Raw genomic sequence first — 24,252 nt, 5'->3', positions numbered from 1 at the left:
AGGTTTTGTGCAGAAGGCGAAGTTCAGGTAGGAAATTTCCAGCTGTTATGAACAGCATTTTAAATCAATGAGACTGCATGCAAGTGACATTTAAAAAAAATTCATTAAGCAACTAAGTCACCTGGGTTTATCAGTTTAGCACTGATGAAGGGAACGAGAAAATTGCAAACTGATTGAAATGGGAAGGAACCTCTGGAGGGTATCTAGTTCATCCCCAGATCAAGAAGCACATAGTAGCACATGTGTGTACCAACAAGGCCAGTTGAATTGGTGCTGGGCTCTCCAAGCTGCCTTTTGGCCCCAGATCCACTGCATGTGTGTGGCAGAGGCCCTTCTTTTGTGCCAGCCTTCCTGATTTAGTTCAGCAACAAAAAAATGTGAGCTCCAGCAGTATGTCTGTACTGGAGCAACACGTTTTACCCCATATACCTTGAACTGAAAATGGCACTAAATCAGTTCATATGCATATCAAGTCAGAGTTGATGACAGAACAATTCAGAGATCTGTAAGGAGTGTATCAGCTGGTTAATATTTATGTACCAGTGTGGCTAGGTACTAGCAATATTATAACAGTAGCTGGGTACCATTCTGTTTTACTTGAGGGAAATTCAGTATGAATAAAACAGCAACTTTTCAGACATGACATTTAATCCACACATGTAAATCACACCAGGAGATCTATTATTCATTATTAAAAGGGCACCATATTTTTATTACGCTGAAAATGAAACACAAATGCTGTGAAAAATTTAGTGCCTTTTCCTGAAGTTTCAAGACACTTATCATGCAGTCATTGAGTAGGGGCTGACACTCATTTTAAAATATAGCTACAAAATTAATAAATTTAAACTCTTTGGCTTGGAAAAAGTGGATGTTCTATTTCACTAAATGAGGTGAATTTATTTTTTATTTAAGGCTTCTTAGATACTTAAGATGGCAAAGTGCTTTGGTAATGTTCAGATTAAGATATATAACAAGTAAAGTTCATATCTTTGTTGTTATAAGTCATTTCCAGCATTTTCTACCCTGAAGTGCATTTTGAAAACTACATATATCAGAAACTGATTAACATGACCTAAGGTATTAATTCTTAAAATATGATGAAACAAACAGTTTCAAGAACCTTATTTTCTGTGTGTCAGCAGCTGTCTAAGGACTGAGATGCTTTTAGTAATTACAAAACAAGATATCATTAGGAAAAGTAGAGCACAAACTTTTTTTCTTCCTTATTTTGTTCCTGAGCTAAACACTGGCACAGATGAAGAACGTTTAGCTCTAGGATACTTTATAGAACGTAACATAAGAGTCTGATACACTACGAGAAAAGATAGAAGTAATAATACACAGTTGTGCCAGAGGACTTTTGAAATGAGAGCCACTTAAATTTTCCCTGGATGCAATTATTTGCAGTTGGGATGATAAGATGCCACACAAACCTTTTGGTAAATGCAAGAACTAAGCTTAGACTGACACTCATGTATTTGAAGTCTGCAATTCGGATGTTTTTTTCACACAACAGGAAAACATAGTTATTACTGCTTCTATTTTGTTTATTCATGTTTGTTTGGGATTTTGGTGCTATTTGCTAAATGTCTTTTTGTAAAAGCTCCTGAAGATGTGTGCTTTCAGAGCAATTATGCTCTGGATGTGTCAGCCCTCTGAGGACAGACCTCCATGGTGTGCTGCTTCCACATGAAGCTGCCACTCTGTGCTGTTTAGGCTAGTGCTTGGTCTTCAGCAGTTCTCTCCTAAAAAAAAGTGCTTGTGAGCCTTTCTCTCAGCAGAAAGTGCCATGGGGCCCTTCTTTGCCCAGCACTGTGCAGAGCAGTAATTTTCTTCCAGACATGAGCTGCAGTTGGGTGATTTCCCAGCAAAGCACTGGGGCCTTTTGCTGCCTATAGATGGACTTTCCCAACATGGTAAGCTTCATTTCCAGCACTATGTTGAGACTCAAAGGGATTCATTAAGTCTGGTGTGCTGGCATTATAAAGCCATTGCATAATAGAATCTATTGCATCTACTGTATTTAGCGTTATGCAATTGATTTACATATGGAAAAGGTTACTGTGTATACCAGTTTTTGTTTTCAGTAATGAATTGGACTTATGCTGCATGCTCTTGTCTCTGTTGTCTAGTCATTGTGCTCCTGTGGGGTTCCTGGATTGTACTGTATGTGCTCTCACAGCTTAGGCCAAAACACACTACCCAAGCACCTTGGAAATGTGGCCTACATTAAAATGCATCATATTTACTTTAGGATTAGATACAAGGTCAGTGCTGGAAATAGCTAGCAGGCACATGTTAAAAATCAAGAGTGTCTTGGGACAGGCTTTTACTTAGCACCACTCTGCAGCCTCTTTCTTAACTAATGGGAAATTATATCTGTAAGAGAGCCACTGGGTGCAATATTTGAGTGCAATATATTACCTGGGACAGATCAGCTGAAACGCAGAATGCAGTATCCTATGCCTGCATCCTTAGCTCTGAGTATACTACAGACAGCAGAGAACCAGGAGAAAAAGAGTATCTGCCACAGCAAAAAAGTGCTGTGAATGGAAAAAATGGTGCAATTCCATGATTGACCAAATCTGTCAGTCTGGAAGGGAAAAAAAGCTTGAGGTCTGTGTTGGCTCATACTTGCAGGTTTGGGGAGCCAGAAATACACTCTCAGATGTCACTTTGCTTCTTAAAATATCTGCTTCTGAAGCGTTTCATGTTTCAAATAGTTATCTACCTACCCTTTAAGGAAAGATGGAAGGATTTTGTCCTTTTTATCTTAGAAAAGAGAAGGCTCAAGGTTTGCAATATTTACTGGGTGTAAAGAGAACTGAGGCTCTCCCACCACAAGGAACCACATGTAGAAGAAAAGAGGCAATGGGTACAAGTTGCACCTGGGAGAGATTTTATTTTTATGTAGGAAATTTCTCAAATGCATCCCTGCAACAGCATGGGGCTTTCCTTGTCATGGGAGGTGTTCAGGATGCAATTGGACAGAGTGCTGGACAATATCATGTAGCTCCTTCTTCCCACAAAAAGTTAGTCCTGATGATCTTTGAGTCTGTTCTGCCCTGGGCTGCTCTCTGATCTGCAAAATGAAGATAAACAGGTTAATTGCAAAGTTGTTCTACTTAAATATAGAGAGTATCTTGTCATTTAAACAAACAAACAAACAAACAAGGTAGAGATAGGGAGATCTTGTTTACAAAGGGAATTTTGAGGGGCCAGTATTCCTGTGCTTATGCTGGCAGAGATGACAGCTCTGCTCTGACACAGTTTTCCTAATTGGGGAATGCTGCTGCGTCCCAGACCCAGCAGGTGTTTCACAAGGCATGATGGAGAATCCACAACAGCAACACAGCAACTATGCTACAGGCTTGGGGTAGTGATTGAACAGCTGTTTAGAAAAAAAGGACCTGGGGATGTTGGTAATGAGCCAGCAGTGTGCCCAGGTAGCCAAGAAGGCTAATGGCATCCTAGCGTGTATCAGAAATAGTGTAGCCAACAGGAGTGGGGAGGTGATCTTTCCCCTGTACTCAGCTCTGGTGAGGCTGCAACTTTAGTACTGTGGTCAGTTTTGGGCACCTCCATACAAAAAAAACATTGCGTCTCTGAAGCTTGTTCAGAGAAAGGCAGTGAAGCTGTGAGGTTTCTGGAGCTCACGCCTTATGGGGAGCAGCTGGGAACTGGGATTGTTTAGTTTGGAGAAGAGGCAACTCAGGGGTGAACTGTACTCTGTACAATCCACCAAAAGCGTTTTAAGGCCCGTGGTCTAGTGGTGAGAAGCCGGCGCTCTGATTGCCGCGGCCCGCGTTTGATTCCTGGTTCAGGCATACCCAGAATGCAGCTGGAGCCATAGCTCCTTCACTCCCAATACGCTACATGACGTTATGATGTGGAATATCAATAATAGAAGAAGAATCCTAAAACCATGTTGTAGGAGTTGATCATTTCTCCAAACCTTTTCTTTTCCAACCTTCATGATTCTATGATTACATGATCAGGAAAGAGATAGGAAAGGGAAGAGCAGTAGAGTGAAAAGCAGGGGAAAGCTGGCCATTACTGTGCTGGGGACACGTGGAGTCCTAGGCAGAGTGAGTGTGGTGAGTAGCATGATGCTGTGTGCTGAATGGACCATGTCCTTGTTGGACTCCGTGGTTCTCTGTAGGTTCTGAACAAAATACAGGTCCTCTTGAATTACAGAAGAATTAAACTGCTGTTTCATGAGAAAGCCTACGGTATGATGGGAAATTGTAGCTCTGACCATGCTGGAATGAATGTCAGGAATAAGTGATGCTAGAGTGGCAAGAGAATAAAGATAAGTTCCTGTGTTTGACTTAAGAAGGCAACTTCTCCCTTTACATGTTGAGGTCAGGATCCACCCAAGACAGCGGTATATCACCCAAAGCTCCCAGGGAGGCTGGTGTTGTCTGTACCATACATTACTACTCCCTGCTGGTCAAAGAACAGAGAAGAATGAGCAGCAGATGTGCCAGGACAATTAGCAACAGATGCAGAGGCTAAAGCTCACAGAGTGCAAATATTATTTCCTGGTATTTGTAAAGATAAAAGGCCATATTCTGGTCCTCTAGTGTAAGGGAATTGAGCTACATGTAATGGTACCAGTGCTAACTGTGCCCTGAGTTACCTCCTAGAAGAACGGATAGGACAGGAGCTGTTCCCATACAGGCAGTCCACATGGCTCTGGGGAAGAATAAGGGTGCCTTGGCCAAAGAATGCACTTTTCCAGAGTGTCAGGCAATGCTGAGCCTGCAGGCACTGTGACACTGCCACTTCTGACCCACACAGCCCTGTAGCTGGGGGATTTGGGTGCTGGGTTATTGAGAATGTTGTGCACCAGCATTGAAGGAGACCTACAAGTGACAGGGAGAGGAGTCATTTGGTTGACCTATGGCAGTCTTGGAAGGTCTTTTTGTGAAAATATATAAAAAAATACATATTTGTGTATATATGTATAGTGCTTCTTTGATTTGTGTGCTATTCTGTATTCAGATACCTGTAAACAGGCAGGCAACAATGGCATGCTGGCTGAATTTCCAGCTACTCTAGGACACTGCAATGATAGATGGGACTTTTGGAAAACCCTAATAACCTGATATTTTATTTTTACTTCAGTCCATGTTTCTATTCCCTCCCCTCTGGCCTTTTATAAATTACAAAGTTACATAAACACTTCCCAAGAATGTCCTCCCCTTTTTCTCTGTGCTAGCCTTGTGTGTAAATAGTGCCTGATATTCTGGTTGTAAAATTTCCACCTTATTTTGACAGCTTCCTCTACAGCACTTTTCATTTTACAAATATTTTTCTTTGTTTATTAATGGAATGGTTTGATGGGAACTGTCTCCTATTTAAAAGGTTTTCTACCCATGCTTTAAGCCAATACAGTTAATTTGTCGCTGTGTTCATGATCAGAAATGATGAGCCATTTATTAACATGTTAATTTGCAAGATTTTTCTATTTAGTAAGTAAACATTGGATTGTCTCCACATCTCCTAATTTAGCTTAATCCATTTGAGTACTGGATGTTTAGTGCCCAAATTTTTGTGTTAAGTGAGTTAGATAATGGCATTTTTGTTCTTTTTCTTCTAAATTGAAAGCATTTGAAGGTGCAAGGAGGGAGGCAAAGGTTTATTTCTTCTCTGACAAGGTTAAAGCCCAAGAGAAAGTCAGACAAAAGCCCCAAATCCTTACTCTGGATCTGTTTATTGAAATATTCAAATAGAATCCATTCTCTCTCTAGAGTAAACGATTTCTTTGCTGAAATTATGGTGGCATATGGGGAAGTAAGATATATTGCAATAAAACTGATATAAAACAGTTGAATTCAGAAATAGTGGCAAGAGATAATTTTAGTTCACTATGATTTAATTCAATTAAATGCAACAGTGTTAACTGCAATCTATGAAGAATTACTTGTGTGTGTGAAGGCACACACAAGCATTATTTATTCTCTGCTGCATTACTCCCTGCAGAAGAAATTATGCTATGGAATGTGGGCATAGGTTGCTTTTGTACCACTGTAAAAGTCTACATATATCACAGATCAAAGTGGAAATTTTACATGAGCCACATGATACTGTGAGCAAACATACCAGAGATCAGACCCATGAAAACCCAGGAAAATCATTTTAAATATTATGCTTTTTTTGAACATCAAAAATGCTGGTGCAAACATGTGAAGAAACTGACCAAATGGAGCCTCAAAAGAGAGTGCTACCAGCAGTGAAAATATAGCTGCCCATCTTCTTATTCGGAAGCAAAATAGTCCATTAAGGTATGGATTATACAATCGTAGAACAGCTTGGGTTGGAAGGAACACTAAGGATCATCCAGTTCCTGCCCCCTTCTCTGGGCAGAGTTGCTGCCCACCAGTTCAGGCTGCCCAGGGCCCCATCCAATCCGGCCTTGAATGCCTTTGGGGATGGGGCATCTACAACTTCTCTGGGCAGCCTGTGCCAGTACTTCATCACCCTCTGAGTAGAATATTTCCTCCTAATATCTAATTAAATTTTCTCTTTTAGTTCAAAACCATCCCTCCTTGTCTTATCACTATCAGGCTGTTTAAAAATTTTGTCTTGCTCCTGTTAATAAGATTCCTCTTAAGTTCTGGAAGGCCACAGTGTGGTTTCCCTGGAGTTTTTCCTTCTTCAAACTGAACAATCACAGCTCACTCAACCTTTCTTCATGGAGATGCTCTAGCCCTTTGATGATCTTCATCATGGTTAGTCTCTGGATCTGCTCCAACAGATCAATAAATGTCTTGTGCTAGGGGGGCCCTAGACTTTGACACAATACTCCATATGGGGCCTCACAAGGGCAGAGCAGAGGGAGACAATCACCTCCATCTCCCTTCTAGCCACCTGTTTTGCAGCCCAGGATACTGTTGGCTGTCTGGGTTGCAAACACACACTGCTATTTCATGTCCAGCTTTTCATCCACCAGGGTCTCCAGGTCCTTTTCTGCAGAGCTGATCTCAATGAGTTCTTCTAGTTTGTAAACATATGTGGGATAGCTGCAACCCAAGTGCAACACTTCTCACTTGGCCTTGTTTAATCTCATTAGGTTCATGTGGGCCCACTTATCAAGTCTGTCCAGGTCCCTTTGGATGGTGTCCCTCCCTTCTATTGTATCAGCAGTGCCACTCAGTTTGGTGTTGTCTGCAGTCTTGCTGAGGTGCACTCAATTCCACTATCTAGGTCACTGATAAAGTTATTGAGGGGCACTTGTCCCAGGATGGTCTGCTGGGAAACACCACTCATCACTGGCATCCACCTGGACATATAGATCTTGACCACAATCAGTTCTTTATCCACTGAGTAGACCACTCTTCAAATCCATCTCTCTTCAGTTTAGGGATAAGGATGTAGTGTGGGTCCATGTCAGAGGCCTTGCACAAGTTCAAATAGATGACATCAGTTGCTCTTCCTTTGTCTACTGACGCTGTCACTCCATTATGGAAGGCCACTAGATTGGTTAGGCACTATCTACCCTTGGCTGTCTTGAAGCAACTTCTCATACCTTACACCTCTTCTAGGAGGATCTCTCCCACCATTCCAGTCATGGGCGTGAGCATAACTGGCCTGTGGTTTCCCAGGCCTTTATTTCTCCCTTTCTTAAAAATGTGACTGATATTTCCCTTTTTCCACTCACTAGTGACTTTACCTGACAGCCATGAATTTTCAAATATCATGGAGGGTGACTTGACAACCATATCAGCCTGTTCTTTCAGGACATGGGGATGGGTACCATCCAGTCCCACAGACTTGTACACATTCAATTTCACCACGTGGGAGGGATTTTTACAGTGGAAGGGATTTTTACTGCCTCAACTGGTTCAGGATTGCCCATGCCAAGCATTGCCCTGAGCCAGGTAGTGGTGTCTGCAGATGTATCTTTGCCCACAGGTCCAGAATGCATTCCTACTTGTTTCTTCCCAGGACTTTGGGTCTCACGGGAAAGAGAATAATTTGCTGATTACCATTCTCTTACCATCTGCACTGTACCCTGCTGCAGTGTATGTCCTGCAAATGAGGATCCCCATCCTCAGTAGCATGTGTGTATATACAGACGATGTATGTCAATAGGAGCTACACATGCCTTTGAATCTAATCCTGGATTCACTGCCTGGGAGGAGGCTGATGATGAGCAGGTAACAGAGCCCTGAGCTCTGCAGGACTGTGGGCTGTGATGGAGGTACATGTTCAGAGTGGCAACAGGAATGAGCTTTACACAGGAACATTTACATTTCCTTGTCAAACTGTCCTATTTTGGCCTTCCTAACCAGCAATTCTCCTGTATAAATCATGATCCAGGTGGCCATCAGGATGGAAATGAAAGCCCACAGGTGCCAGTGAGAGCATTTGGAATACTGGCATAGAGTAACTGCCAGGGATTTGAACAGGAACTTTTTACAGATTCAACAACAACAACAAATAAATGCTTATTTGCTAGATATGTTTTAATAGTCTGTGCATGCTGAGAAGTGTGACACTGTCCTGTCTCCGTCAAATACATGGTGGTCAGGCACAGAGACTCCCAAAATGAATCTTACAATCTCTAGTTTTGTAGCATATGGGTGTGTGATCGAACTCCTACTTTTGTCATTCTGTGGTTGGATCGTGGAATGGCATAAACATGTATTTCCTGTAACTCTAAGCAGAAGAATGCTTTCCATTGCAAGGAGTGAGTTTGCAGTCTAAGACAAGGATGAAATAAGTTGAAGAAAATTAAAAATAACAGTGAGCAGGAAACAAATATACTTTTAGTGGTCAGTTTGATTACCCTCACACCAGCAACTTGACCACTGTATGTGCAAGCAGGCTGGCAGAAGAGAGAGTACTGTTGAGTTTATCTCACGAAAAGGGAAAGGAAAAAGAATGGAAAGGAAAAGGGAAAGGAAAAGGGAAAGGAAAGGAAAGGAAAAGGGAAAGGAAAGGAAAGAAAAAGGGAAAGGAAAGGAAAGAAAAAGGGAAAGGAAAGGAAAGAAAAAGGGAAAGGAAAGGAAAGGAAAGGAAAGGAAAGGAAAGGAAAGGAAAGGAAAGGAAAGGAAAGGAAAGGAAAGGAAAGGAAAGGAAAGGAAAGGAAAGGAAAGGAAAGGAAAGGAAAGGAAAGGAAAGGAAAGGAAAGGAAAGGAAAGGAAAGGAAAGGAAAGGAAAGGAAAGGAAAGGAAAGAAAAAGGAAAGGAAAGAAAAGGAAAGGAAAGGAAAGGAAAGGAAAGGAAAGGAAAGGAAAGGAAAGGAAAGGAAAGGAAAGGAAAGGAAAGGAAAGGAAAGGAAAGGAAAGGAAAGGAAAGGAAAGGAAAGGAAAGGAAAGGAAAGGAAAGGAAAGGAAAGGAAAGGAAAGAAGAAGAAAAGGAGAAGAAAAGGAGAAGAAAAATAAAAAATGATTAAGTCTAAAAACCAAGGGAGCAACTGAAAGAGATACTATGATATGGTAGCAATTGCAGCTGCTTATGCTTTGGGATTGTTCAATAACACAAGTAATTGTCTTTGATCATAGTCTTGTAACCACCACCTTTAATTTGTAGCACAGAGGTTACTATCTAGCACCCAGCTAGCCAAATGAAATGTATGGCTTGATTAAGGATCTCTTTTGTCAGTAATTTGTGCCTAATGTTTTTAGCTTTCCCACGGGCTGTTATAGAAAATGGTAAATCTGGTTTAAATGAAACCTGATACTGTTAATGGTTTAATAGCAGCTGCCACAGGGTTATGGCATTTTTCAACAGATGCTTCTGTTTCATTTTAAGACTACACTAAGTCTTAGAATATATTTACATAATTAATATAAAATACACCTAATATAGTAATGACAATATTTATAGTTTTAAAAGATTTCCTTAAATGACTTCCTCTCTCTTGCCTTTATATATTATCAATATTTAACTTGAAACAGGAAGCCATTTTGTAAATAATAATTTATATTGAACTCTTCAAAAATATACATAGAACACAGGACATCTATGAACACATAGCATCTCCTAACATGGTAGTTACTGCCATGAGTAAATCCCTTAATTGCTTCAGAAAAGGACAAAAAAAAAACCCAAAAACCAGCATGGTTGTACCTGATTTGCCTGTGTTTTGATTTTCTTCTTGCCTAGAGATTAATTGGGAGCTAGAAAAATAAATAAAAAAAAAAATAAAAAGGTTTGCATTTAAGGATATCAGTCAAAATGCTTTATGAGAAATGTACAATAATGTTCAACCGAGTGAAGATCTGGGGCCTTTATTTACTTACTTATTGCTCTAGAATATAATCCAATTGAGGAAATCCCTGCTAGTTTTAAGAAGACTTTGACATTTTAGGTTTTGGAAATGAGTGATGAGTTTGGATAGCTGGACTTCTACTTGAAGGTCTTACAAACTCAGTTTCAAAAAGTGCTGAGCATGCATCCTTCAAGACACTTGGAAGTTTAGGTACCCAAATCAGAGAATAGCCTTGAATATTGCAGTCTACTTCATGTACATAATGTTTAATAGGGAGGAGAGGGAAGGAGTGAAGTTTCCCCTTTACCTGCCTTCGCTGTAAGGAAAGGTAAGGTTGAGTGGGAGTCACGATAAGGAAATCAAGGCAGAAACTGCTAAGAATTTTGAGGATGAAAATAGGAACAATAAAAGGTGGAAAAAGTTCAAATAGAACAACAGAGCCTCTCTTTGATAAACATCCAAGATAGCTTAAGAGATTAGGCACAATTCTAGTTATCAAAAATGCAGAAGACTGTGCAGGAGCAGTGGAGAAGCAGTGGTTTTGCAAGTAAGCAAGCAAGCAAGCAGTAAGTGGTGCAGCTGATCCATTGCTCTCCCTGTCCCCAGCCTTACAGAGCTGTTAGCCAGATTGTGATGGTATCCACCTTCCATGTTCCAGTTTTGCCTGTTTTTTGTTTTATTTGCCTTTTAGAATGAGTTATAATCTTCAACAAGACTTGTATTAGCACTTGCATTAATTAAAGAACGCAGTTAAAATTGTGACATGACATCAGATTCCTTTGATTTGCCTGGTTTTCTCCTCTACTTTTTTCTTCATGACCATGAATTTATTCACACAGCAAACCTTACAGAAGAACTTCATTACTTCAGGTTGTTTCTTCACTCCCGATTTTCAGGTCTTTGTCATGGGAATGAAATTGCTTCAGGGCCCCAAGGCACTGGTAACACTCTTCCACAGCTGCAAGCTGCAGAGACTAGCTCTGGCTATCTTAGGAAAAGTGTAAACAGTATTTGCCAGTCTTTGTTATGTTGAGAGTTTTCCAGCTCAAACCCCGTTTTGACCCTACACTAAGGTTTACATACTTTGTGAGAAGGGCTTCCCTGCTTTAATTTGAAGGAGATGGCTATCGTGTACCAATATCATTCCCAGAACTGAGTGGAGAAATATTTGTAATTCACTGGGGAGTTCCCATTGGTTATCACAGAAAAGACTGAGTAGGTGAACTCTCCAAGTTTGCTGAAAGAGCCCAGTGTTTAATCTGAATAAGATCACTCAGGAGCATTTCATTTGCTAGTGCTGGTTTATTATTTTGTCTTAAAATTTTTTAGTGGCAATGCCTCATATTATTGGTAAATAAAAACAGAAAATGAAAAATCAGAAATTGACACAAATAAAATGCATAGTATTTTCTATTGGAATGGAAAACTGTTCAAATGCATTATTTGGTGGAAACAGAAGTTATTTATTGTTTTAGTTTGTTAATTATATGGGTTTCCCCAAAATTAATACTTCCTATTTATTTCCATGGAAACTACAGCAGATACTAAGATCACAATAGCAATATTTGATAGAGCAAATTGTCAGCTGCAAAATATTTTGTCAACATAGTTGCCACCATTAGCTATGCATTTTTACCAGTGATGGGTAAGAGCCTGCATGCTGCAATTGTAAACATCTGCTCCAGTGGAGGTGATGCATTTTCACTGTCACCACTGCTGAAACACAACAGCCACTGCCTCACTGCTCACTTCCACTATTTGGTCTCCGCAAATGTTCATTAGGCATCAATAAATGTCAGTGGGTGCCAGTTTTTCCACACAGAGGGATTTAGTGTTTCATCCACTCTTCTATGTTAGATTCCGTTGTTGTCAGACTGCCCCTCTGCTGCCATCTGTCACATGAGAACAAAATGTAATGGAATATTAGCTGGAATATTTAACCTCTACAGCCATCTCACCAACATTTGCCTCTGATGTCACAGGGCAACAAAATAAAATAGTAGGCATTACTTTCAGATCAGCCCTTGTAGTTCAAAGATACGATGTTTGTAGAGTGTTATGTGATAAAAGAATACTATCTCTCTTGTGATGTTTTTAAAACAAGTCTTTCATTTTCCTTGTTTGGTAGGTTCTACCACCTAGAAAGGCTGTGAAGCCAGGCATGGTGGTACTCTTTGAACTCTTCCTTCTTCGTGGAAACTGTACCTGGATTGACCAAGAAGTGGGATGGGGAGTTTTTCCTTTATGTGACAACAATTTTAATATTTTGGAGGGAAAGTTTAAATGTCCTTTCCTCAGAGGCCATTACAATTCTAAAGTTGACAGATTCAAAAAAATAGAAAATTTAATTTCTCAAGATTTGGACCATTGGTTGTGCAATCTCTACTTTCAGGTTTGTATATAAGAATTTGTCCTTTTGGTGTAATAACTTCCATTGAATCAATCTTGTGGGGTTTGTTTGTTCATTCATCTATTTATTTATTTATTTATTTTTCTGCTATGCGTGAGACCGTCTTTCTAAAAAGCAGTTTACCAAAACACTTACCTGGCATATAAAGAAAAGGAACATGACATACATCTCCAACTCTCAACTGAAAATAGTGATTTCTGTAAATCTCTGTAAAGCCAAACTTTAAGATTATTTGAAATAAGTTAAGTAATTGGATCGAAGTAGGATCAAAAGATCTGAGCCCATCACCAGGAGATGTGAATTGCTGCCACATTTTTAGTGAAGCTCAGAGGTTTTTTTGCAGTTATGCATGATACAAAACAATATTGTTCTTTATGATCTCATTGCACTTATGTCAGGGATCCCCTAATAACAAACAAGGTTCTGATGTAATAGAAACCTTACTTTTAAATAGGTATTAGACGTAACTCAGATGTGGCAGTTTTCATATGACTTTATTTAAAATGGGCTTGAATTAAGAGTTCCTTTTCAGCGGAAACTTAATTTCTCATAGTGCAGATTAAGAGTGTTATTTGTAATAGAAATACATTCCCATATTCAGAATTGTAACGATACCTCAAACTTATACCTCTTTTATAGTTGAGGAAAAATTGCCAGGAGATATGAATTTTGAATCCATCTTATTCTAACATCTGGATCGCTTAAAATAAAATGCAATTATTCATTTTTTAATTTCTTGTAATGGTGGTTTTTAAACAATCTTCATTTTTAGGTCAATTGAGAGTAAAAGGAAGTGAAAATATCTTCAGGATCATGCAAAGAAATAAGAATTCATGCAAAGAGTATACCTCAGATAAGCTAGGAAAAGGCAACAGAGGAGTCAATGTAATGGAAGTAGGGAAAAGGACCCCAAAGCTGTGAAAATTATTCTTTCAACCCAGTGCATAAATATCATAGCTTGGATGATTGAATGATCCAGAGAATCTACACTTTTGCAGATGATTCAGAATTTGGATTATGAGTCATCATTAACTGGGGTGTCCACTTTAACCTGTAAGCATGGGGAAGATGCATGTAAAAAAATGATAGGAGAAAAACATGTAGTAAACTGAGCGTGGAGAAGCAAGAAAGTTTTAACATCCTAATAATCAGCTTCTTGGATTTTTAGAGTTCACAAATAGTGTATGTTTATACGTTTTGGTTTGTGGAATACTGAACTGCTTATGTTAATGTATTCTTTTTCTTAACAGATAATTAAACTGCCACCAGAATCGGATAAGCAAAATGAGCGTGATATGCATCTTCATCTCCCACCTATATTTCTCATGTATTCAAGCACTGCTGAAAAGAATGGTGCTTCAGAGAAGGTTAAACATCCTGGACCACAAGGTGATGATTTAACACTTTCACATCTATATTCAGGCTTTTATTGGAGCAACACATGGCTTCATTTCAGTGCTAGCTAGTCATTACTGTTCTTGTCAAGCCAGATTTTCCTCATTTGGATATTGGTACAGCATGTGTTATAGCAGGAATATAATGATTCTTTTTATTAAGATTGCTTAACTTTATTTTCAGTTGTGAACAATTTAAACCAACCTCATTGCTGAAGATGAAACTTTCCATGCTGACGTCTGCTTGAGGCTGAATAATGCTTGGAAAGTCACAGTAGTAAAAGTCAATATTTTTTGTCTAATTATTTTTGGAAGAACTCTAGCACCTCCCTAGGCTAGAACAGGGACTTCAAATTTGGCAAGGAGATAGTTCTGGCATCAGAGTCATGCCTTATGCTACTCCTATGAAATTCCATTAAGATTCAATCAAGTGGTAACCCATAGGAAAGACAAATTATCATTTGCTTGTGTGCAGCAGACCTCCCTGGAAGCTTTCTTAGAAAACTGCTGAATGTTCCGTTCAGACTGAGCATCCTCTCTGGCCTCTATGAGTCTTCTGAGGTAGCTAAATTGAAGATATAATTGATCATATTGTGATGGTACCTCCCAAATTAGTTATCCTCTTCCCTTAGAAATACAGAACTGGGAAGAATGACAGGCAGGGCATTGTTATTGGGTTTTTACTTTCAATATGTGGAGTCTGACTGCAAGGGACAATAATGGCTGGCTTATGGACTTGCCTATATTCCCATTTGTTTAATGAACTGAAAGTTGCAGCCAACCCACAGGTTGTAGCGACTATGTGAATATTATGTGCAGATATTAAAGAGAGAATTAGTTCTTAAGGATAGAGGTTCCTCAGATATCTGAGGTCAACAGCAGTAATGCATGACAGAAGTTGTGGGAGGAGAAAGGGGAGGATGCTGGAAGAAAAAGAGGAGAGCAGATAAGCAGTAATCATTCAGTGTGGTAAATGAGCAACTCAGGTTGGAGGTATAACATGAAAAAGGCCAGCAGATGTATTTTTAGAGAGAGAGAGATGATTTTAGGAGAGAAAGATAATGATGTTTGCCCTACAACACAGTTAAGCTAAGCAGTAACTACACTGTAATCAGAATGGTTTTAGAACAACAGAGACGTAAATACATGTTGTCCTGAGAAGTATGGTCCTTTCTGTCACCATGTACCTTCTACGTGTTTGCTAAGGAGCTTCTTTCTCTAGATTCCAGACTAACTCATGAATGTCAGATCCAAAAGATGGAGTTGCAGCCGATTTTTCTCAATGGTGAAGAGTTATGGATGAGCTTTTATTATAGCAGACTCTCCCTTATAATTTTGTCCTACCATCAGTCTTTATATGCACATAGACATGCACGAGGATGTTGCAACTAAATAGGTCACAATTTTGGAAATAAATAAAAACTTGGGAAATTTAGGTTGAGAAGACCAAGAAGATGCAGGTCTAAGAACTGAGAAAGAGCATTAGTATGTCTTCTGAAATGATAAGCTAATTATGGAAGATCTGCAGTTTCCATGCCACACAGATTTACAATAACAAAGTTTCTAGGAGTAAATTCTGGTATTGTTTATATTTATTTATTTTTCTTGGAGCCTTCTTTAAAGATATTATTAGCTGCTAATATCCCCCATGGGTTTGTTTTTTAATGTATCTATGCGGTGCTACAGTATGCTGTTTCTGCTGGTGATATGTTGCTAAGAGATTTAATAATGGGTAAACAAACACAACATGTGGTAATCCATTTCAAATTAAAAGTTTATTAAACGCTAGCTTGATGACTTTCTGGCTATTTACAATTAAAGGAATGAACCTTAGGGAACTGGGGATCACGTGGTGAAAAATCACGACTTCAACATTTCCAACAGAAAAATGTGTTTATGATCTGTGGCAAGCTGTCGCACATTGATATGCTCTATAAATACTGTATTATATCTGTTAAACCACCAAAAGCAGGAAAAAAAAGAGAGCTTTGTTAAAGTGACATTAAGATTGAGACAAAAACCAGAAGAAGTAAGAACAGTCTAAATGAAGACTGGTGCTCTGTAACTCACCCTACTGCAGTAGTCTAAATAGTGAGTAATCTTACATATCAATACCATATGTGGTGTTGCAACATATAAGCAAAATAGAGCGGGTTAGGAGATGGTTTTAACCTTTACATCAAATTTGTCTTGATTTTGAAGTTTAAGACAGCACCTTCATATTACTTCCATTAACTGCAGACTGTATTATTCTTTTCAGCCATAGACCAATATTGAATGAGGTATGGCCCTTCCCTGATGCTTAAGATTTCTCTTCCATTGTACCATGCAGGGGAATGCCACCTAATGTTATCTACATCTCCCACTGTACCTCCACTGTACCTCAAGACCTGGTGTGTCTCTTAGTCTAAACCATACCTTTTATCCATACTTATGAAGAGTTATTCCACGTGAGATTCATGGATGATGTTGACTTCTGTTTCCATGACCACTCTCCTTTTTGTTTTTTTAAGAAAAGCTTGTGTTGTATTGCATCATTACAGAATCAGCAGGCTTTGTCAATAAATAAATAAATGACTTCTTCTCACTGGAATTCTTTAAATATTGTGTGGAAGGTGGTAACAGTGTTAGTAGATAGGTAGGAAAATTTGATGCAGGTACCAGAAACACTGCCTTCATATGCACATTGATTTAATCCAGTCTTCTAAATTCATGCAATCTTATTCAGAAATGTTTATCTCCATATGAAACACTAAACATACAAATACTTCAAGAGACTGCTCTTTATCAGTGTGAAATTCACAGCAAGATCCCTCTGGACTTTAGCACCCATAGATAAAGGGATTCAGTGAGCAAAAGGGAGGTGTAACTCAGACATGTTTGGAAGAGTGCTAGCTCTTTCAACCTCAGCATAGAAGCTGGACAGAACCCTCATACTTGTTTTCTAGTTCAGATCCATTTAGAAAGTTTTGCTCTACACCTGTTGGGAACATGCTTCCAAATGCTTTATTTTTGTTCGTGCTCTTCCTCTGACTTGGCATAAAAGCACCTATTTGTGTCCATCGGAAGTGGTGATAATGACAGCAGGTAGTGAGAATTCTGCATATCTCTCATTCCCACCTGCTCTACTATACTATGGGAGACCAAAGAAAAAAGCAACTCAACTCTTCAAGAGCGGTTATAAATACACATATTTTCTGTATATATAATGCATGTATACATATATATACACACACATAATATATAATACATATAATGAACAATCAGCTCTGTTTTTTCATGAACTTTATTTTTCCCTCCCTTTATGAAGGTTGCTGTCTTGCTGTTGGTTCATGTGCCACATTTATCAACCAGAAGAAAAATAAAAGCAGCTGATTTTATATTTTTTTCCCGCTTCCCAAAGAATGACCTTATAATGGAAATAAATGTTATATTGAAGAATCGTTTTCATGTATACAGTTTATCAATTTAAAATAGAAGTTAGAGCATTTTTTTCTCTCTTCCTTTTGCTTGCCTGGCTGCTAAAGTAGCATTGCTTTGTACCACTTGGCTTCAGCAGTCATTGAAACTCGCTGGAGTTGCAAAGCTTTAAACAGTTGCACAGGTCTTTAATTGTAAATTAGTCTTGACAGAGCTGCTAGGCAGAAGCCTGGCCCATCCCATCATGATGCTAGCCGACAACCACTTACTGCTCCTGGAGCAAGAAAACATGTGGAAGGAATTGTTCTTTTACATTTCGCAGCTTGTCATTTCCTCTGCAGGGCAACCTCTGACCTCCACGAAAGATCCTGACACCCATAAGGGAAGTATTCCCACTGTTGTAAAGGAAGTAGAAAAGCAGTTGAATGCTGCAAAAGGAGGAGAAGTTTATGTGCCAGAAGAAGCTGGGAGGAAAAGAGAAGAGCTTAAAATGCTTCCAGCAGGTTAGGACTTTTATTGCATTGTTTAATTTACTCAAAATTTGTGAATAGATCTGCTTGGCATGTGTGTAAATACCCTTGTTTCCCTTCCCCCTTGCCCTGCGATACCATCTTGTAATTATTTCACTAGGCAAAGGAAGTGATGGAAGAGTTTAAATCAATTGTGAGGGATCAAAAGCAGCTTAGGTGAGAAGGTACAGAAGTGGTGGGCTCCTCTGTCTAAAATGTATTAGTAGGCCAAATGTGTTAGCAATTACAAGGTGTGTGTGGAGTGCATTGACAACGTTAGATTAGGACTGGTGTTTCCGTGACATTTTTACATCCTTTCATTTTATTTGGTCATTTATATCCACAGATCACAACAAGTTGTTAGACACATGGGAAGATTTTTTTTCCCTCCACCATATTAATAGCACTATGCTTTATTAATTGTGCAGAAGTGAATTAAATAAGAGTGCCTGTCTGTATGAATCAGATAACATTTGTTTCTAGGACGTGGGATTTCTTTTGAAGGCAAAGACCTGACAAGTCACAATGTTATTTTTTTATCTCAGGTAAAACATGTATCTTAGAATGGGGTACTACAGCCCCTACGTCCTTTGTTGAACTGAGATGTTACAATGGCTAGAGGCAGATTCACTAGGGAATGGGGATCTGGTGGTACCCAGATTATCAGTGGTGCCCCACAACTGAGGCCTGCAGATATACCCACCTCTCATGGCTTTCCTATGCACTACGAAGCAAGGGACACTTTTCATTTTACAGAAAGGATGATCCTCACACTCTTGGAGTGTAGAGAGAGCTGAAAGTGCAGTAGCTTTTAGTCTTTCTCAAATCATCAAGGCAGATGATGTGGCAGTTTTCCTGTTAGAGAAACCCATGAAACGTAGTTCAAAAACAATTTCTTTGGAGGTGTTTGTTTACTGCCCAAGAATTTTAGGACTATTGTGTTTGCAGTTATTGGTACATGCATTGAATAGCTCATGTTAAGTGAGTACAAGCAGAGGTAGGAGTTAGTACAGTATCACTTAGTAGGGATTTATAAACATTGAATATGGATATTGACCATCATAGATACATAAGAATGAGAATACAGAGCTGGTGACAATTTATATTAAATGGTGATAGCAGGTTAACCAATTTACAGAAAGAAAAGTAGCAAACATTTCAACACACCTCCTAATAAGAACAGTTTGTTAACATGTCTTAAACTAACGTCTTTTCTAGATGTTGGTCCTTCCAAGAATGTAATCACATCTCTAGCTTATATATTCTTTTCCATTATTTACTTTAGGGGATTTGACTTTGAAGTTAATTTTGTTCATTTACACATTAGTTGTACAAAGCTGCTTGGAATACAGCATTTTAAATAGGAATAACCTGTATATACAGAATTGTAATAAATAATATTGAATTGCATTTTGACATTTGTTTTTTGGCAGCTTCAATTTTGTTTTTTGTCCTTGCCAACATTTGGATGATTCCACATTTAGAGTATATGTCTCAAAAAGTAGTTATTAGCCATGCAAGTAGACAGCTATTCCTTCTGCCCTCTTCCTCCTATCCCCATGACCAGTATTTATCTAGGTAAAAAATCACTGTGTTGATTTTTTATTCAAATTAGTGTTACTTGGAATTTAGCTAAATAAAGCATTTTTGGGATCATGTTTTCAATTCAAGAGGGTGTCTCACAAATACCCTGAAGCAATGTAGTTAAAGATCTGGTCTGATTATGATAGGAAATAAATTAGTACAACTTTGATTGAAGGAAGGTTAGATTCAAACAAAGTTATTTTGCATTATCAAAGGATCTGGCCTGGTGTACTCTATGAGAAGAAATAGTGCTGTCACTTACTGAGAATTTTAAGAGCAGATGTGGTATAATAGGAAGTCTGCCTGAACTACTAGCAGTCCTCTAAAAGCATCCCTGAATTTGAAGTAGGTAAAAAATTTTTTTGCTTATTTTTATTCACAAGTCAACAGAAATTTTTCTTGATGAGTTCAATTTCTGATATTTGCTGTGTCTATTACATATTAATTTAAAGCAAAACTTTGGTTTCAGAATGTACATTTTTTTATGATGAAAAATTGTCAGTAATATAACTATTAGACTCTGTATCTGTACTCAGAAATAGAGAGGAGGAAATACTTCATTTTGAAATCCCCAGATAATTTCTGCAGAACCACACATAAACTAGAATTTATGCTCTAACTTATGTTTAATTTGGAGCGTCAACAGTGCCTGCATTTTCCTTCCCACCAGCACTCATTCTGGCATGCACTAGCTCCCCAGCCTTCCTCTCATATGAAGCTTGATCTCTTTTTTCAGAGCCCTCAGTTATTCATGTACCACGGTAAATACCCTTGAAACATGTAAAATATATTTCATATATACTGTTAGTCAACTTGTCACAAAAAGGTTGCATTCTGTACATTTCTGGAGATTGACATCAGATCTGTTGTTCCTTCACAGAGTCACAGAATGGCTTGGGTTGGAAGGGACCTCAAAGCCCACTCAGTTCCAACCCCCTGCCCAGGGCCCCATCCAACTTGGCTTTGAGTGCCTCCAGAGATGGGGCATCCACAGCTTCTCTGGGAAGCCTGTGCTGGTGTCTTGTCACTCAGTGGGTAAAGAATTTCTTCCCACATCCAAAGTAAATCTCAACTGTTATAATTCTAAATGTTTCCCCTTGTCCTATCATTATTGGTCTGTTTAAAAACAATCTTCTTCAACCCCATGCTCTACCATCTTTCTGTAATATATCCGGGATGAGTTTTAACCTCTGATTTCCAAATCTACCAGTTCAGAAGAATTCTTCTGGTTAATGTGCAAATTAACCAAATTTTGTCTGAGCATATTTATAAACTAATTTGTAACTCTCTCCACATTTGTGGAAAAATATTGCAAGTGAACTGCATCCTTTCATGACATCAAAAAATCTGTCTGAACAGTGCTCTAGAATAACACTTAATAAAGAGTGCATTCAAACTAACCTAGGAGTAAGTACACTTGCAGGTAAAGTTCAGGGTTGTATTCAGAACATGTTATGTTGTCCCCTCCATATAAAAACAAACAACAACAACAGCAAAGCAAACAACCAAGAAGAGACAGCTTCATTCTACTTTTATTGTGTTGTTTGGAAAGAGTTTATTTGTTAAAACATACTTGTGTAGTTGAGAAATGATTCTGTTGAGAGGATTGTATTTATGCTTACAGCCACTTCTGAAACAATTTTGTGAAATCCACTGAGTCTTACTTGTAATATTTCTCATTATACTGCAACATGATTCTCATCCCTTTTAATACACTGTTTTATTATACATAAGTGTTATATGCAGATACAAAGTAATTGCCTAAAACAAAAACCCCAAGACCTACTCTCATTGGTAAGTTCCTCACGGGTGACACTTAAAAGGGAAAAAAGTTATGTTTTAAAATTAGAGTTACTTGCATTTCCTTTTTTTTTCTTTTTGTGCAGGTTGAGTCTCAGATATCTGAACTTTTCCCTTCTTCACTGGCCTTTTTCTTTGAGATGGACAGTGTAAAGGATTGGGGTGATTCTTGCAGATAGGATCAAATTCAGCTCCCACTTACAGTTATGCAATCCATGTAATTCTTCCCTTTTTCCAACACTTACCACGTTATTTAATTTCCCACAGGACAGGGCGTAACTGGGGAGAGAGTCCAGATTGGATTTTTTTGTTTTCTATTTATCTGCTGTAATTCAACCAAGCTGGAGTTGTCTGTGTCTACTATCCCACTTCTCGATGGCACCATTGTAAAATTCTTTTTTCCTTACCAAGACAGCTGTAGCCCTCAGACTGGAGTGCCCTTCATCCTTCTCTACACTGCCTCAGAATAAGGCAAAAATATTTTGAACTAAACCAATGTAAGATAATTAACTAGTTTTGAATGTCCTGTTTCTTTTCATTCACTTTTTTCAAAATTTGAGATGCTCCATTTCATGGTGATAGTAACTGCAATAAAAAGAACATTGACTATGTCTACACTTGCACTTAAGTTCTTAAGAGCATTTTTGAAACTGATGATCTTTCCCACTTGCTGTTCTTTGGTTCATATCACAGAGTGATCTCAGGATCACAAGAACTGGACTCCACAGGGTGAAGCTAAGCAACAAGGTACCCTTTGGGCATGCACATGGGGAAACATTGTTCCATCAGTTCCTAGGACCAGAGGACCAGGCTAGAGTAAGCCTGAGAGAAACTCTTCAACAAATCCCAAAACTTACTGTAGCCCTCCAAATTTCTGGAGTTTGACTCCACTGACTCATTCCTATTACACCACAGTACCTGTTACAGAAGACATAATCAAAAAGAATAACTTCCACCATAGCACAAGCTATGCAGCAACTAAAATCTCTTGGAAACTTAATACTACCAAGAAATAAGACTGCCTTTAGCATTGTCAAGGTCTGGAAATAAAATTTATCTCACTGGTCCTTCTCAAATCCATGTGTTACATTGTGCCCATTCCACCATGATGGGTAAAAATGGCATCTAATTTTTCTTGTTTGATTTATACAAATGTGTAGTGTGAAGCGTTAAGGTTGTATTAAGGTTTTTATTGTCTTTGCAGGCCCTGGTATGATCAGACTTTTTGATTCTTATGCATATGTTTATTGACTTTCAAATCAATCTATTATCTTGCTGTTCGATCTTCTTCATAGGTATGATATCTATCCTTGATCATTCTTACATAATGCTATTTTTTCTTCTTCAGGTTGTTCATTTTTATCCTGAATAGCATTATGTTCTCTTGTCAGGGAACAAAATGTATTTTAAGTCAATTTACTAAAATAGTCACTGTGAAGTGCTATATCTGGACAAAGTTGACACTTCTGACATTTTCTAAAATGGCAAAAAAAACCAAAACCAAACAAACCTATATTTAAGGTATGATTTATGGCTATTGCATGTCAAAGGAATTTCTATGTTACTACAGTTTCTGATGCAGCCACTGTGACTACTTCAGTGAATGAATTGCTGATAGCATAGCTAGTTAATGATTTATTAGTTTTCTGTGGTCAATTATAGCAAGTTATAAAAAAAAGTAAAATGCAATTTAATAATGAAGAACTGTGTGAATCTCTGTTCTTTCTCAGGACTGCTTCATTTTGTGAATGTGAAATAAACAATTTATCCATGGCTCAGTTTTATAAGACACATTTCCTACACACTAAGAGCAACTCCTATGATTAAAAGTAGACTGGGGTCTTTAGATGTCTTTCTGATTGCTGGCTTCTATTAAAAACTTCTTAAAATAATAGATAGGTTTAATTCCTCAAGCCAAAGAAAAATTATATCATCTTAAGTATTTTCCATATTTATTATATTGATGAGACTTGGCTGCAGAGAAAAAAAGGGAAGCAAAATCTCTTGTATTGCAAGTTTTAAATGTACCAGGCTAAGGTTTACTTAATTAGAACCTCCAGGCAATAAGGGAGCCCTTTTTTAAATTCTGTGAATCTTAATATGCTAAATAATGCAAAGCTTCAACTCTTCAAGCATGAGACACACATCTGGCAGCTTAACATTTAAATTACAGAAAAAAAACCCACTTCAGTAGTAATTTTCATGAAGAAAAGAATGGGAAATGTATTACAACTAAATTTAATTTCTTTTTAGATTTTTCATCCTGTCTAATTGCAAGCATTTGCCATCGCCTCCTTTATTTATTTATTTTCATACAGATTTTTTTTTCTGTACTTTTTATTGATCTTTAATTTGAACAGCTTCTTACTGTTACAGCCGTTGAAGAATTACATTATGTTTTTACTTAGCAAAAATTGTTCAGAGAAATCTATGTGGAATTAAAGTAATGAGCTCACTAGTATAGCAAGAGGACAACATTCAAAGCCTTACAAATAAACCACAAGAGCATGTAATGATTAAACAACAAACTGGAATTCCTTCTCCGTCCCATTTCTTAAATTTGGAATATTGTTTTCTTTTTGAGCAAGGTCTTGTGCTATTCTTTTGACCAAGGTAATTATTTCTTTGTTCATTTGTCTGCAAAAACATTGTCACAGTCTTCATTATTTCAGCAAAGCTGTTTGGAAACGATCTCAGTAAGCCAAAATGAAAAAACCAAATACACAACAAAGAAAACCACAGTAACCATCTTTTCAAAGGTATGCTTATATTTCAGTATGTGTGTGTGGCTTCATACATCTAGCACATATATAGAGTATGTGGAAAAGATTCCAATTATGTATACCACATCTGTGTACCAGTGTGACTTATCCGGTAGCTGCAGTTTATTCAGTTTCACTGATTTCAG

General features: G+C 38.2%; 1 long non-coding RNA gene across 1 annotated transcript; it reads left to right on the top strand.

Moving 5' to 3' along the window:
• Window positions 1–13,940: 13,940 nt before the first annotated feature.
• Window positions 13,941–22,117, top strand: LOC136059128 (uncharacterized). Its single transcript, XR_010623193.1, has 3 exons — window positions 13,941–14,026; window positions 17,793–17,954; window positions 22,038–22,117. It is a non-coding gene; the product is annotated as an uncharacterized LOC136059128 (long non-coding RNA).
• The last annotated feature ends 2,135 nt before the right edge of the window (window positions 22,118–24,252 follow it).

Source organism: Cyrtonyx montezumae, unplaced genomic scaffold (genome assembly GCF_038088225.1).
Source record: "Cyrtonyx montezumae isolate F1298 unplaced genomic scaffold, pur_monq_1.0 scaffold_8, whole genome shotgun sequence".
NCBI classification, from domain to species: domain Eukaryota; kingdom Metazoa; phylum Chordata; class Aves; order Galliformes; family Odontophoridae; genus Cyrtonyx; species Cyrtonyx montezumae.
This window is presented reverse-complemented; position numbering and strand designations above follow the sequence as displayed.